Source organism: Tursiops truncatus, chromosome 2 (genome assembly GCF_011762595.2).
Source record: "Tursiops truncatus isolate mTurTru1 chromosome 2, mTurTru1.mat.Y, whole genome shotgun sequence".
Classification (NCBI taxonomy): Eukaryota; Metazoa; Chordata; class Mammalia; order Artiodactyla; family Delphinidae; genus Tursiops; species Tursiops truncatus.
This window is the reverse complement of record NC_047035.1, coordinates 105133882-105150693: the sequence shown is the minus strand read 5'-3', so window position 1 is coordinate 105150693 and position 16812 is coordinate 105133882. Positions and strand designations below refer to the sequence as shown.

General features: G+C 44.9%; 1 long non-coding RNA gene across 1 annotated transcript in view; it reads right to left on the bottom strand.

Annotated features, from left to right (window-relative positions):
* Positions 1-16812, bottom strand: part of LOC109552710 (uncharacterized) — a 122228-nt gene that overhangs the window by 5953 nt on the left and 99463 nt on the right. The window contains exons 6-9 of the long non-coding RNA XR_002179626.3: positions 13605-13697; positions 10804-10880; positions 10153-10234; positions 1036-1147 (exon numbers count right to left, since the gene is read on the bottom strand). This is a non-coding gene — a long non-coding RNA (uncharacterized lncRNA). The remainder of the gene's footprint in view (positions 1-1035; positions 1148-10152; positions 10235-10803; positions 10881-13604; positions 13698-16812) is intronic.

Here is a 16812-nt window from a genome sequence, read left to right as displayed (position 1 = left end):
CGACAAATGGGAGTAATTATTCACATGAGAACAGAAAACTCTGTGCACTGTTAAAGGGACACCTGGGCATATTAATGCAGCAACACTCACTGATGCAGTGGGTACTTATCACATTATTTAAGTTTATTTTTCATTTATTATGAAGCACCCACCATGTGTCAGTCAGCAAGGTCTCTGGGGATTAACTTCTCAGCAGGGGGAGGGAGCTTGCTGGCATTTCCTCTCTCATGACAGCTACAAGCAAACTCTCAAGATGATGTACCAGTCAGAGCTCTCACCCAGAACTGAGGAGTCAGTCATTATCGGGAAAAGTGGGTTCCACTCACTGAGTGCTCTCTGGGGAGGACATACACACACAGGGATATGTGGCCTTCCTCTGGCCCGAACCTAGGTGTGAGATCATATGCCAAAGACTTGGGGCATTCCCTAAGGGGAGAGCCCTGGATGGGGGCTGAGGGCTGGGTTCTAGCCCCTGTTTAGCTGCTACCTTTCTGTGGGTTAACAGTGGTGACCTTGGTTTCTCTTCAGGACTTGGTTTCTTCCTCTGTAAACTGAGATGATTGGTGGATTAGTTTCCTCAGGCTGCTGCAACAAAGTACTGCAAACTGGGGTGGCTTAAAACAACAGGAATTTATTCTCCCACAGTTCTAGAGGCCAGAAGTCCCAAGTCAAGCTGTCAGCAGGGCTGTGCTCTCTCTGAAGTTTCTACAGGGAATCCAATCCTTCCTCGCTCTTTCAGCTCCTGGTGATTCCGGTTGTTCCTTGGCTTATGGTACCGTCATTCCAATCTCTGTATCTGTCTTCACATGGTCTTCTTCCCTCTGTGTATCCTCTTTCCTTCTTCTAAGGACACCAGTCGTTGGATTTAGGGTCCACCCTAATCCAGTATGATCTCATCTTGATCTTTAACCAATTACATTGCAAAGACTTTATTTCCAAATAAGGTAACATTCTGAGGTTCACGGTGGACATGAGTTTTGGGGGGACACCATTTAACCCACTATAGTTGTATCATAGGTTCTCAACAGTTCTTACCAGTTTTGGCCCTTTGGAAGTTGGTAGGTATGTAGGATTCCCTAGTCAGGCACCTCTCCTTTGCTGGGACTCCTTTGAAAAAGACTGGGTGAGGCAGGATGTCCTCTGAGTTCTGCGGAGGAGAATCAAGAATTATTGGGGGGGTGCGTGTAATTACCACCAGCAGCACTACTGCTATTCAACACCATATCACGTCCCTCTTCTTCTTCCCTCCCCCACTGTCACTACTTGTCACTACTACCCACTCCTCCTCTCCCTCTCCTTCCCCAGCTCTTACTACTGGCCTCTACGGAAGCCCGTCTCTGTGCAAGGCACTGGGCTGGGCACATCCATCATTTCTCGTCCTCCCAGTGGTGCGATGAAATTAGTAGTACTACCATCCCCACTCAAAGTTATAAAACTGAGCCTTCGTACAGCTAGGAAGTGGCAGAACGAGCATCTGCCCACAGGTCTGGCTGATCTGAAGCTCATGCTCTTGCCACACAACAGGATATTTTATTTTTTTAAATTTATTTATTTATTAAAAAAATTTTTATTGGAGTATAGTTGATTTACAATGTTGTATCACCTGGATATTTCAGCACCAGGGAAACATGACTCAGCTCTGCCTTTACTTGGATGATAACTTGTTTTCAAGGTGGACGATGCTTGTTTTCAAGGTGACGTTGTGAAACTGGCAAATTAGTGTACAAAATTTCCCTCTGAGTTGCCTGTTCTCATCTTTTCCTTCCTCCCCATACCCTCAACCCCCATGGTGGAGTCTAGGACCCTAAGGTCTCTTCCGGCCCCTTCAGTTTCTTAGATCCCTCCCTCCCGCTCAGGTAACAGTGTCTGATAACAGCATAAAATGCTGCCCTCACCTTACCCCCAACCCTCCAAGGGGCTCTGAATTTTCATTAGCATGTGGTCCTGTGTGTGTGGAAAGCCATTTTCTTCGCTCATTTTTCCTGCCCTTGTCCCTAATTCCTTCTAAGGGCATGGCTGGGCTCCGCCTATTTGACCAGGATGGACATTGCTGCTGCACTTTCACAGCTTTTATCATAAGAGTGTGTGGTCTGCACTTTTATTACATAGTAGTTCTTCTTTTTACAAAACTGAAATACATACTTTCGCCAAGTCCTAAACAGTAATACTTATGGAAACAGAGATTGTGTATATTTCATGGTTTTTCTAATACTTTAAGAACTTTGTTTCTTTGAACCCTAACGTCACCTCTGGTACTCAGTGGTGTTGGAGACACCTTTTGATGACTGATGAACTTAGTGGTGGAACTATGTCCTGCTGCCTGAATGAGGCATCCTCCAAGGATGCCGGGGTTTTTCTTGGGGGATCATATCAGTGACGATCAAGAGCAAAAGTTTGGGGGTTTATACACTGATGTGACTCTTTTGGAAATCAGTTGGTGATATGTATTAAGAGCCATATAACCTTTAACCTTATATTTCTAGAAAATAATTCCTGAGATAATAACTCCCAAAGCAGAAGAAAACTTGATTTCATAATTCCATTTATAATAGCAAACATTTGGACAGCAATCTAAGATTCCAATGACTGGGACAAATAAATCGTGGTGTGTCCTTCTTTACAGAATATTATGCAACTATTAAAATGATGCTTACTCTATAAAATTAAGTGAAAGAAGCAGTGCATACACACAGATATTAAATACATGGGACAATCATTACGATGTAAAATAAGATATGCATAAAGACTTGCAAGAGATATTGCTAGGTGTTAGCAAAGGTCTGTGGAGAGTGGGACTATAGATATTTCCCCTCTATTTTCTACCTTTTTATTATTTCCAAGTTTTAAAAAGTAAGCTTAAGGATGGGGGATTAAACCACTGATAAGATTATTTATGTATCTTTTATGTCCATGCTCTCAACAGGGGTACTGCCATTGCAGTGATGGCACAAGACATTCAGTTCAAACCGAAGTCTCCAAAAAGAAGATGAGGCATAACGCTGTGTATGAGTGTATGTCTGTGTGTGTGTGTGTTTGTGTGTGTGTGTGTGCGCGTGTGAATGTACGTCTGTGTACGTGTGTACAAGTGCGTGTATGAGTGTGTGCATGTAGGGGCATGTTACGTGAGTGCCTCCCAAGGAACACTACAGATCAACAGGGAGTCCTCAGGGAAGGGAGACCCAAACCCAGTCCCTGAGCGGATGGTCCCATCCCAGCCTGCACACCATGGCCCTAGCAGTGCTTGTAAACACATTGTCCTCTAAGAGCAATGCCCAGCCGGACATCTCAAATTACTTCCCAGGGCCAGGGGAGAGAGTGGAGAGATTCCCAGAGGTGGGGTGCATCTTTCTGGGTGTCTTCAGGACAGTCCTCTTGGCCATCAAGGTTCTGAATGGCCCTGGTCAACAAGTACCATGGGAGCCCTGAGGTAGGCACTGGGCTAGAAAATAGGCATTGAGATGACATGAACTAATGAGAACAGAATAACCGTAACAACCAAGTAGCTGCTCTTTAGTGAGTGCCTACAGTGCATGTGCAGAGAGTAAACGTGATATAAATTTTATCCCTTTTAATCTTCATAACCACCCTAAGAGAGAGGGTTATAGCCACTATTGTGTGGATGAGAAGACAGATTCAGAGAGGTTAAGTAATCTCCGCAGGGTCACACAGCTAGGACTCACATTCAGGTCTGGCTGACTCCAACACTCCAACTTTTTCAATGATGCTGCCCTGACTCCATGGAAGGGATCTAATGCTATTCGCCACCCCCCTCACCGCTTGCTTTACAGGTCTGTTGAAGTGTTGGGTAATTGTAGATGTGCTAATAAATCAAGCAGTGGCCTCTGGGGGATATACACCACAAGTGCTGCTTCCACTTGCTCAAGTCAAGTTCACTTTAGCCTCCTCTGGGCTGCCACAGTGCTCAGACATGGAGAATGCCAGGATCCATGGGAGGTGCTGAGATGCTGACGTGTACACACGTGATCTATTGTGGCCTCACAGGCCAGCTTACACGTACTCTATTAAACAATCATGTTTATTACCTTCATATTAATAAGAAGTATGGTTAGGAGCCCCCCTTTCTCCCTGGCTCCCCCTCACTCATCAGGTTTCAGCCTGCAGCACATACTTGTGGTTAAATATTTAACCCCTAAAGCAGAATAGAAATGATGATGACAGCTGTAATCCCAAACACAGACACACACACACACACACTCCTTCATGCCATAACAATTTGCTGAAAATGCTGACTTAACCATATTAACTTAATTGCTAGGTTGAAATAATGATAATGATAGTAATAATAACAGAATTGTTTTCAAATTGTTCTGAGCAATGTTGCAACATCAGCGGCCATACTCATTCCCCAAGAAAGAATTTGCATTTTAGGATTCAGTTCACATCAGGCAAATGGCTCCCCAGGAAGGTAAATGCAGTTTTTATTGAGGTTTTTCCTTGCCTAGAGTGAAATCTTACTTCTTTCTGTAAAAGCAGGTGAATGTCAATTTCTAGGCAGGGTTTGGGCCCAAAGTCCAAATTTGCAGACTTCCGGGGGCAGACTGTGAAATGAAATCTGCTAAAAATACTGGGCTCTGACTTAAAGTGTCCTCCTTCAGGGTGGCATTGCATTTTAACTGTGGTTTCAGTGGGGGCCATGACCTGGTAGGAATGTGGCTCTCTGGCTCTTCCCGACACAGAAATGGTGGGAGCTTCTGTGGTACAGCTCTGGAAACCAGAGTGGAGGGCTTCCCTCCAGCCATGGAAGGCAGACCACAGTCTGAAATGCTCCAGGTAATTAAAGACATAGGGTGGAGATTAAAATCCCAATGGTCTTTCAACAAAAACTTACCGAGTGCCTACTGTGTGTGGCTCTAGGCAGGTGAAGAAGACTAGAATGTAGCCCCTACTCTTTAGAGTTTATAGCTACTGAAAAGAAGAAACACGTACACCGTACAGCACTTGTGATCAAAAAGTGCTCCTGAAAAGAGATGCTGTGGGAGCCAAGCGTTAGCTGAGTCAATGACGATTGAACTGGTTCTTAACGTACGAAAAGAAGTTCACCAGATGAGGGTCAGGGTGCATAGGCGGTTGGAGGGTATGCAGGGGCGGAAGGCGTTCCAGACAGAGGCAACAGTGTAAGAGAAAGCAGGGAGGAATAAAAGGTATGTGACAGTAACATGTACACACTGTAATATAGAAAACAGATAACCAACAAGATCTACTGTATAGTACAGGGGACTCTACTCAGTATTTTGTAATAACCTATAAGGGAAAAGAATCTTAAAAAGAATAGAGATATATATGTACGTATAACTAAATCACTGTGCTATACACCTGAAACTAACACAATATTGTAAATCAACTATACAATTAAAAAAAAAAAAGGTATTTGAGAAATAATCTTCTCTAGCACTACTGTAACTCCACCTGCTCTAGTTTTCAAGGCTTCCGTCTGCTGTCTGAGCCCCAAGCTCTTGGCATATCGCTGTGCTATGGAGATGCCCGTGGGGTGGTAATGGAATTTATGTTGCTCTTTGCTATGTAATACTTTGCTGTTATTCAGTTATAAAATATTTTAAAATTTCCATGATCATTCTTCCTTTGACCCATTAATTATTTAGAAATCTACTTAGGAATTTTCTTAACACATGGGTTCTGTGTGGAAAGGTGTTGGTTACTGACTTATAATTTTATTGCACTGCACAGAGCATTAATTGTATATTATCAATTCTTTAGTGCCTTTGTGGCATATGGTACTGATTAATTCCTATAAGTTTTACTTGAAGAGCTATTTATTCTTTATTTATGAGATGCAAGGGTCATAAATTTAACCTGTAGTTCAAATCTTCTATATCCTTCCTAATTTTTGTTTGTTGGAACACTTTCTGAGAGAAGTGATTAAAGTCTACTACTGTGATGTGGATTGTCAGTATTTCCTTATAATGTTGTCAGTTTTTGCTTTATGTATTTTGAGGCTCTGTTATGAGTATAGGTTCAAGATAGTTATATTTTTTGGGTGAACTGTTCCCTTTATTAAGACCTGCTTTATTGCCAAGCTTCTGTCTTAAGGTCTATTTTGTTTTGAATTAATATTGCTAAATCAACTTTCTTTTAGTTAATACTTACCTGGTGTATTTTTTCCTAATCTTTTGCTTTCAACTGTCTTCTTTCTTTGTCTTTACATGTATATTTTGTGAATAGCTTTTAGCTAGATTCCAGTGCTTTGACCAGTGTCTAGAACATAGTAGATAATTATTGCTTGAATGAGTGAATGGAAAAAAAAAGTAAATCCAATCTGAAAATTTGTTCTTTAGCAGATGAGTTTAATCTGTTTATATTTCTTTTGTTTATTGATATATTTTAACTAACTTCTACCACTTTTTGTTTTCTAGTTACTTGTGTCTTTCCTTCTCTCTCTCTCTCTCTTTTTTGCTTTATTGTCTTCCACTGGATGGGTTAAATATGCTTTATTTCATTTCCCTTTCTTCTAGCTTCAGAATGATTCCTTTTCTCTTTAGTTGAACAATGGCACAATCACAATCACTGTTACCAAGAAGAAAATAGGGAACAAAAGAATAACAACTATATATTGGCTGTCCTGTGATGGGCATCATGCTAGACATTCACTGTGTCCTTTGATCAGCACAAAAGCCCTATAAGTTCAATATAAGTATCCACATTTTACAGACAGGAAAATGGAGACTCAGAATTAAGTAACCCGTCCAAGGCCCCACAGCCAGAGACCAGCAGATCTGGGACTGGAACCCATTCTGGGTGATCCTGAAGGTTATGCACTTGCCCCTGCGGGCCACACTGCTGAGAAAGGCCAACCTCAGATTGCTGCAGGACAGTTATTATGGTCTTTCTTAGTCCTCACAGCTGTATTCTGATCAGCAGACCTTGTTATCTCTGTGTCCCAGTGATAACTCAGAAATGGAAATAAATGAACACAGGCCCAGGTACAAGTTCTGAGCAAGAGAAAGTCAAAGGCTGAGAAGAAACAGCTCTTAAAACCCTCCAAAATGAAATCTTCCGTAAGCTGGATGACTCCTGTCAACGTTTTTAAAAATATCTCAGAATTGAGCACTTAGTTTGGGAATGCTTTCTCTTTTCCTAGTGGATAGTTGTCCACAGCCAGAGTCCCTTAATAAGCAGATATAAAGAACTGTCCTTCTTGCCACTATCTCAAAACACTGCTCTTTGAGTATCTGTTCTTTCTTCGAGTATTTGATTTCCTCCCTCTGGTAAGAAGGGCCACACAGTCAGTGTTGTAAGGGAAGTTAGGACGGAAGCTTCTGAGGCAGTATTGCATGCAGTGAGCCTTTGATGAGGTCACCCATGGAGGAGGGAGGTGCCATGAATCAGATTACCCACAAGCCCCCTAGCTCCCAGCGTCCGATTGCAGTAAACAATGCTCAGTGGAATGATAATCTTGGTGTTGAATGCCCCACTGATTTTGCAGGGGTACAGGTGCATCTTTGTCTGAAGGACTGGCAGTTCCTTTTCAGGATGAGAGCGTGAAAGAATGTGACCAAATTCCTGAAATACCTCTGAGGGATCACAGGCATGCCTAGTAACTGCACTGGTGCAGCCTGGGGCTGGCCAGAGGGCCTTACTGGGCCCTGCTTGGGATTTCATCTCCAGTGGCAGCACGTGAGCGAGACTGGCTTTTGAGAGGCATTTTTCAAAGTGCAGACCAGCTGAATCAGAATTGCCTGGTTGGGGAAAGGGAAGAAGGTGTGCTTTTTAAAATGCTAATCTGGGGCCCCATCCTAGACTTACTGGATCAGAATTCAATAGGGGACCACAGGAATGTGCATTTTCAAAAAGTGGCCCAGGTGATTGTGGCACTAAGTCTAAATTGTTCTTCAAGGGCTCTCTGCAGTGCCCGAAGCTTCCTGTGGGGTCACCGGGCTGGTGCGAGCAGGCTCGTGGGAAGTGGCCATGAGTCTGAAGCACCAGCTTTCCCTTTGGCTTTCTGTGTGACCCTGAGCCAGTCGCTTCATCACCCTGGGCTTCATTCTTTGCCTGTTATATAAGAGCCTCTAGAGCTTTTTAACGGAGGGACCAGGCCAGAACTAAGAACTCAGGTCTCCATTTTGACATATGAGTTTGAAGTGAGAGCAGGACTTCTGAAAGGAGATAATACTTACAGCTAATTTTTATTGTGTGCTTACCGTGTGCCAGGCACTGTTGGAGAAATTTATGTGTATGAGCTCATTTTCTTTTCCCCACAGCCCAAGGAGGTAGGTACTTTCCTATTCCCATTTTACAGATAAAAGAATTGAGGCAAAGAAAAGTTAAGGTGACATAGGAGGTGGAACTGGTTCCAAACTCAGACGGACTCCGGAGTCCTTGTCCTTAACAACAAGGATACACTGCTCTCAGCCATAAATGTTCTGCTGGCCATTGAAAACACCAGGCACAGCTAATAGGCCTGCTCATCAGACAAATGTGGCAGTGGTCTAAACAGAGGTGACAGGTGCAAAGATAGAGAAGTGTGGAAGGAGCACCAATAAACACCTGTGACTTACCAACCCAAGGTGACACAGCCTTACCCACTTCTACAGGATTGTAATTGTGACTCAGATGGTAAGAATTTATAGCATCATGACAGGTGGGAGGGGCATCTGGGCAGGAGCAAGGGCCCATCCTAAAGCCCGCCCCCCCCCCCACCCCCGCCACCTCCTGCCCAGCACACTCCGGGGATAACGGCTCTAACTATACCCTCTCCTTCATTGAGATCTGAGGGCACAGATAGGTCCCGGCTTGTTCCAAAGCTTCAAAGACGCATTCGGGAAGTTACAAAATGACCACGAAGCCACACCCTCTTCACAAGAGGAGACTTGGCTAGCACATAACACCAGGGCCTAATTTGGCCTCAGGCAGAGACTGGGCCAGGATTTGATCGTGGGTAAAGCAAGTCCCGGAAGAAGGTTCAGTTACAGTGAGTGCTGCTTCCTGTTCCTAGATGAGTGAGGGGCTGGATTTTCCGTGGAAGTGAAGAACATTGCTGGGGATGGATGTCATCCTGGGGCTTTCTCGTCCCTGCTGCTCTCCCCATGGGGAGGGAGGGATGCCTTGCATGGAACCCAGGGATCTCAGGGAGCCAGACCAACCTACTTTCCCACCCCCTTCCTCAGCCTTTGCATTCCAGCCACATCTGTGCCCTTTTACACCTTGCTGTCTTTCCTCTAATTTAAAAAAAAATTAGAATACCTCTTCTGGGACTTCCCTGGTGGCGCAGTGGTTAAGAATCTGCCTGCCAGTACAGGGGACACAGGTTCGTGCCCTGGTCTGGGAAGATGCCACATGTCGCGGAGCAACTAAGCCCATGCGCCACAACTACTGAGCCTGAGCTCTAGAGCCCGCGTGCCACAGCTACTGAAGCCCGCGTGCCTGGAGCCCGTGCTCCACCACAAGACAAGCCACTGCAATGAGAAGCCCGTGCACAGCAACGAAGAGTAGCCCCTGCTCGCTGCAACTAGAGAAAGCCGGCATGCAGCAAGGAAGACCCAACACAGCCAAAAATAGATGGATAAATAAATTTATAAAAAAAAAGAATACCTCTTCTTACTCTGGCAGTCTGACTGCACTTTCTCATCCTTCAAGAACTGGCTCAACTCCTCTGAGGAGCCTTCCAAGACTGCAACACTCACCTCCCCAGAAGAGTTTGCCTCTCCTCAGAGCTCCCATGGCAGCAGTGGTGGACCACTAGCACACACTTGTCACTTGGCATTGCTAATCGCTTCTCACATGTCTTTCCCACGGGACACCAAGCTTCCGAGCTTCTCCATGGAGAGAGGTCTGAATCACACTCGGAGAGAAGCTCTTGGTCATAGACTCACAATTTTGTGTTCTCAATGCCTGGTGAATGCTTAGGAGATGTGGTTCAATCAATGAACACCTGATTCAAGAACAGGGTCTGAATTTCTGGGAAAATGGGCCTGTAGTTTACAGGGACCTCAGGATTTTATCCTGGGTGTAGGGAAGAACAGATGCCTGGAGAGACTGACCAGATGCCGTGGAGCTCAGGACTCTAAACACGTGCAATTCTCAAAGAATTGCCAAACTCGGGTGCCTCTAGGCACCCCTGGCCCACCCTGCCATGGCCACGTCTTCTCCTGCGTCCCCAGTCGTGCAATCACTCACCGTCTTCTTGCCTGTGAGTCAAGGTCTCTCCCTTTGTTCCAGTCCTGGAAATCCCTCCACCTCTTCTAGGAAGCCTCTCTTGCTGAAATGGGATGGGGGAGACAATGTGAGCTTTCCCAAAGCTCCAAAGTGAAAGAGCCTTCCCCTCCCTGGCGTTTCAGATTAACTGGCAGAGCGAGTACAGGGAAGCCCAGAAGAGGCCAGGTTTTTCCTCTTAGCCCCATTGTAGCAGCTGAGTCCCTAAACTCTTCATTAGGACCACCTGGGCCATTTGTTAAATATACTGCTTCTCGGATCCCTTCCGGACCTGCTGAATCAGAATCTTCAGGGCAGTGGCCTGGAACCTCTATTTTTCACAAGTACCTTGGGTATTTTTGTTTTTTAAACACCAGACAAGTTAGAAAAACACTGTGTTAGAGTTTAGGTGCCAAACATAAATAAGCTTCTGTGAACTCATTATGTGAAAGTGCTATGTATTAATCATCTTCGTAGTGAAAATTTGTTGAGCACTTATCATGTGCTTGGCACGATTTTAAGCCATTTATATATATTAACACATTTATTCTCTATAACAACCCTGTAAGTAAGTACTATTATTATCTTCACTTAACAGATGAGGAAATTGAAGCACAGAGAAGTGAAGTAACTTACCCAGGGTCACCCAGCTGGGAAGTAGAGAGCCGGGATTAAAATCTAAGCAGACTGGATCCCGAGTTTATGCTCTTAACCTATGACACACAGAAGATTAGCATTACTAGAGCAGGGGCATGCTGCTACATGCTGTAGACGATGAGCAAACATTCACTGAAAGGAGAAATTGGAAACAGACATAATGGAATGTTTGATTTATTACCCTTTCCACTCAGAGACGGCCAGTCCCCTGCCATCAATAACTTGTTCACTTTTACAACATCCTAGGGGAGCAGCCCTGGAGTCAGCAGTGCTCTTTTGATTCTGCAGTTGAAGAAATCAGGCCAAGGAGGACCAATAGGCAGACTTCTGCGGGGACACCCACCTCCATCCAGCTGATGGCTGGGGAGTCTACCATCTAACGCTCTGCATCCACAGGCAGGGTTTCATCTGTGGGTCCTTTTTCCCATTACATCATTGACTTAAGGCCAGAGGGATCTAGTGCAATAACTACTTATGGAAATATGTAAATCAGATAACAGTAGTGATAACCAACCAATAGGATTACAGTCCTAAAGCTGGCTTCTGTCACCATAACATCTCACTCTCTGGCATCAGGTAAGCTGGACTGTATCGCTTTGGGACCTTTGGTCAGTGTCCCTGTCCACCTCCTCTCATGGCCCCTGGCAATCCAGATGAATTCCAGAACATGTTCCAGTTGCTGCAGGCTGGGGGAATCACCCCCGTCCTAGGAAAGCATCAAGGTCTTGGGGCAGGGCAGGCTCAGCTGCACAAAGGCCCATAATACCACGTGTCTGGGCAGAGACTGCAGGACTTCTTTTCCTTCTCTGGGTCACTGAGAAAATGCCCGAGGGGAGGTGAGAGGTGGGTGGGGCGGGGGGGAATGAGCTCCCCAGCTGGGCTGGCACCTGCTCTGCTCCAGGCCCCGGCCTCTGCTGGGCTGTGTACCTGGAGCCATTCTGGCCATGGGCAAGCAGCAGGATATGAATCTCTTCTAACTCCCCTGAGATATCTGAGGCAGGGGTGGGGAGAGAGAAGGTAGTCTCACCAGTGAGAGCTGACCTACCTTTGTACACCAGGCCCAGCCCTAACCCAGCAGATGGCTGCCTCTGTGGTGCGACTGAACAGAAACCCGAAGGCCCACTGCACCTTCGCTCTCTCTGTGCCTCATTTGTCACCGTTATGACCATTAAGTCCTCCCTGAGAAGGCCCCTTTTAAATGCATCCTTAGGATCTGAGAGTGAAGCTTTTCGTGGTGATGAACCCAGGAGCACATCTCAGCCCCCATGTTAGGTAGCTGGGATGGAGCAGATGTGGGTGCTCAGAATGGGACCAGCAGAAAGGAGCTGCAGGGATGCAGGAGGAAGGCAGGGGAAAGAGAAGTAAAGGAGCAGAATTAGAACTTCACAACTGGGTCCCTATACTGCCCCAACCTTTCTATCAGAACACTGGTTTATAACTCTGGTTGCACATTAGAATCAAGTGGGACACTTAAACGTACCCATGACTACCCCCTCCCACCAAAACCCAGCTTCTGACTTCAGTAGTCCAGGGCACACCTGGCACCAGTATTCTTTATGGCTCCCCAGGAGGTTCAGATGTAAGCCAGGGGTGCCCGCCGCCCCCTGCCTACCCCCACCTTGAGGGTGTCTGCCGGCCTCACACTCTGGCTGCTGCACCATTTACTCCTAGGCTAAAGGTGGGCCCAGCTTCAGTCTGTGGAAAAAAGCAATTTCTTCAGCTCTCTCTTAATTGCTGAGCTAAAGACCTCCACATGGGGCTTCCCTGGTGGCGCAGTGGTTGAGAGTCCTCCTGCCGATGCATGGGACACGGGTTCGTGCCCTGGTCCGGGAAGATCCCACATGCCGCGGAGCGGCTGGGCCCGTGAGCCATGGCCGCTGGGCCTGAGCATCTGGAGCCTGTGCTCCACAATGGGAGAGGCCACAACAGTGAGAGGCCCGCATACCGCAAAAAAAAAAAAAACAAAAAAACCCCTCCACATGGGGAGAATTTGCAGCCCTGAAGTTCTGTGAATCTAGCCTATGAGCTCCATGACGACAGGGACCACACCTGCCTTGTTTTCCTGGGACCTCAACACCTCTTAAGAATGGCTGTTTCTTATCAGAGTGCTAGGACAGCTACTCATGTATTCCTGAAATCTTTTGATTTGGGAAAGCTCATTGCTGCAAGTGATCCTTAACCTCCTCAATAGAAAAATGGGTTTAGCAACAATGAAGTTTACCTCACAGTGTCGTGAAGATCAAGTGGGGTTGGTATGTGAAAGAGTTTTGGAAAGTCTGATTCACCTGCAAAGTGTTTCATTGCCTCCTTGCTCTACCACATGAGCTCCTATTCATCCTTTAAACCCTTTTCAAATGTCACTGCTCTGTGAATTCTTCAGAAGATTAACCACACACCATACACATAACTCTATAAGGCACTTATCACTTTCTATTCAGTGTGATGTTAGTCAATGGCTACTGAGCTCTTCCTATGCCAGGCACTGGGCAAAAGGTTCGCTGCAATGATTTGATACTTGTTCATCCCCAGCACAAGAATCAGAGCTGCCGAAGGGCAGAGGCCATACAGTAAATCTATCTATTCCCCGCAACGTCTAGAAGGGTTTTGCTTCTGGGAACTTTTTAGCAACTAAGATTATGTGTTTCTCAGTCTTGAGTATCTCTTGGGTATTTACAGAAAAAGTGGGATTTTGGAGTTGGGAGGAGAAGAGAGAGCAAAGGGGATGGTGAGTGGAAACAGACGGTTTCAGGATGCAGGACAAGGGATGGAGGAAAAGTTACCTAGGCCACATAAGGTCACTTGAGCTGAAGAGTCAGGCTGCTTTGGAGTGAAGACATCACTGGCAGAGGGCCCAGACTATGTAGTCCCGTGAACTGAGGAGAAGATCAAGGAAGAACCAGTCAAGCTTGGAGGGAAGGTTAAATAAAGACAACCCCAAACTGGATCCTTCTGAAGGTTGAGTTTTTCTGCATCCTTGAGATCCCAAAGGAACCCAGTGGAGTGAGACAATGTCTCAGAATCATGAAACTGAAAGGCATCAACTTTAATTGGAAGAAACAATAAGTATCTTATTGTGTAGGGTAGCAGCAACAGAGTTTAATTGATTATAAGCCTTTGATTAGAACTTCTGATGGAAGAGGTTTCCAGCGAAACCAGTGTCAACACTGACAAAGACAGTTTCCAAAGTGCATGCCTCAGACATGAGCTCTGCAAGATGTTAATAGGAATTATGTCAGATAGGGACTCGTATGGTCAATCAGTTTGGGAAATGCTGGGTTATGCGAATTTAAACCCAAGTTTCTCTCTTTTTTCTCTTTTTAATCCCAGCTTGTCTCAGAATCTTAAAATGGGAATATACCTTGTGAATCTCCAAGAGGGATATGTAGTATTTTCTAAATTAGTTTTAACACAGGACTTCCCTTCTCTTCCTTTTTCTGTAGCACAATTCATAGCAATAGTGTTCCATAGAACAGACTTTGGGACACGCTGCTGTAAACTAATCTCACTTGTGCATATGGCAGCTGTACAAATCCTAAATAGAACATCAATGAATCAAATTCAAGAGTACATTAAAAAATTTCTCCAGGAAGGGCTTCCCTGGTGGCACAGTGGTTGAGAGTCCGCCTGCCGATGCAGGGGACATGGGTTCGTGCCCTGGTCTGGGAAGATCCCAACGGGAGAGGCCACAACAGTGAGAGACCCACATAACCGCAAAAAAAAAAAAAAAAAAAAAAAAAAAAAAAAAATTCTCCAGGATAAAGTAGGTGTGATCCTAGAAATATAAAGATACTTTAGTGCTAGGAAATTATAACGGTAATTTCTAATATTAACAAGTAAAGTAAGAAAAATATGATAATCTCAACATATTATGAAAATATATCTGAGAAGTTTCAATATCCAATCTCGATTTAAAAGACTAAAAACTGGGCTTCCCTGGTGGCGCAGTGGTTGAAAGTCCGCCTGCAGATGCAGGAGACATGGGTTCGTGCCCCGGTCCGGGAAGATCCCACATGCCGCGGAGCGGCTGGGCCCGTGAGCCATGGCCGCTGAGCCTGCACGCTGGAGCCTGTGCTCTGCAACGGAAGAGGCCACAACAGTGAGAGGCCCGCGTACCGCAAAAAAAAAAAAAAAAAAAAAAGACTAAAAACTAAGATTAGAAAAATAGTTCCTTAATCGATTGAAATAATCCATAGTAAATTAAGAAAAATCACTGATTTTACTGATATTATTTAACATGGTTCTTAAAGTTGTACAGTGACTCACAAAATTATACATATGAAGGAGAAGATAAAATTATTATTTGCAGATGGTATAATTATCTTCCTGGGAAAAGGAGGGAGTCAATTGATAAAGTATTAGAATTATTTAAAGAGTAAGGGTTAGATGCAGGATAAGTTTTCCAAGTCAATAATTCAAATCAGAAGCATGTAAAGAAGAAAGATCCCAATTTCCAACAAAAAATTAAAAATATTAAGAAACCTCAAAAAGAACATGTAGGACCCATCTGAAGGAAATCTTTTCACTTTACTGTAACATATTAAAGAAGATCTAGGTCTGACATACAATATTTCTGGACGGAAAATTCGAATGTTGTAAAAATGCCAATTTTACCCAATTAATTTATAAGTGCAATAAACTTGCAACCCAACAAGCAATGGCTTATTTATCACAATGAATCTAAAATTCACCAGGGGACTTCCCTGGTGGTACTGTGGTTAAGAATCCACCTGTCAATGCAGGGGACATGGGTTCGAGCCCTGGTCCGGGAAGATCCCACATGCCGCCGAACAACTAGGTCCGTGCATCACAACTACTGAGCCTGCGCTCTAGAGCCCACGAGTCACAACAACCAAGCTTCTGTGCCACAACTACTGAAGCACGCGTGCTTAGAGCCCGTGCTCCGCAACAAGAGAAGCCCCCCAATGAGAAGCCCGCACACCGCAACGAAGAGTAGCCCCCGCTCGCCGCAACTAGAGAAAAGCCCGTGTGCAGCAACAAAGAGTAGAAGCCCGCGTGCAGCAACAAAGACCTAATGCAACCAAAAATAAATAAATAAATAAATGTAAAATTCACCAGGAAAAAGAAAGAGTTAAGAGTAATTTTTAAAATGTTTTAAAAAAGTGATGATGGAGAATTCGAGCCATCAGGGATTAAAGTTGATCATAAAACAATAATAATGTCAGCACTGTGGTACTGAGGGAGAACTGGCAGTCACAGCAATGAAACAAGATAGCGTTGAAACAGGCCCTAGAATGTATATATGTATGATATATCCATGCATGCATATACACATACACATTAAGACAAAGAACTGGAAGGGAATAAAGAGTTAATGGAGGTTTGTCTGGGTGATTGGATTACAGGTTTTGACTTTCTTCTTTATATTTTTTGTACTTTTCAAATTTTGTGATGTACATGTGTCAATTATCTAATCATAAAACAATAAACCTTGTGTGGTGTGTGTGTGTGTGTGTGTGTGTGTGTGTGTGTGTGTGTGTGCATGTGCGCACAGGTGGACAGGTGCATGCTTAAAGAATGCACTCTCTTCAATATGGAAATCCCCTGGGACAGAGTCCCCTTTTTGCTGCCATGCCCAAATCTCTGTCTTTCTGGTGTGAGCAGCTTTGAGTGAGGAGGGGGTGGGACTGAGGAGCAGGGGTGAGGGTGACAGGGCCTCTGAAGGGAGGAAAGGGTGCAGAGCAGAGCCAGCAGGGGTGGTGGGGATGAAAGCTGCCAGCTTCGCAGTTTTGCCCGAAGCCAAGAATTATGAAGTCAAGAAAACAACAGAAAGTAGAGACCTATTTGTCTTGGCAGAGGAGCTTTGCTCTGAGGTTGTAACAGTGCCCTGAGAGTTAAGTGATGGCGAGTGGAGAAAGAGATCTTGACTTGATCTGCAAAAACTGTGCCCCGGGATTTCAATAAAGGCCCCAATTGAAAAGATTTGGTGGGATATTTGTAGAAAAGTTGGCCCTAAACCTGGGTGGGTGC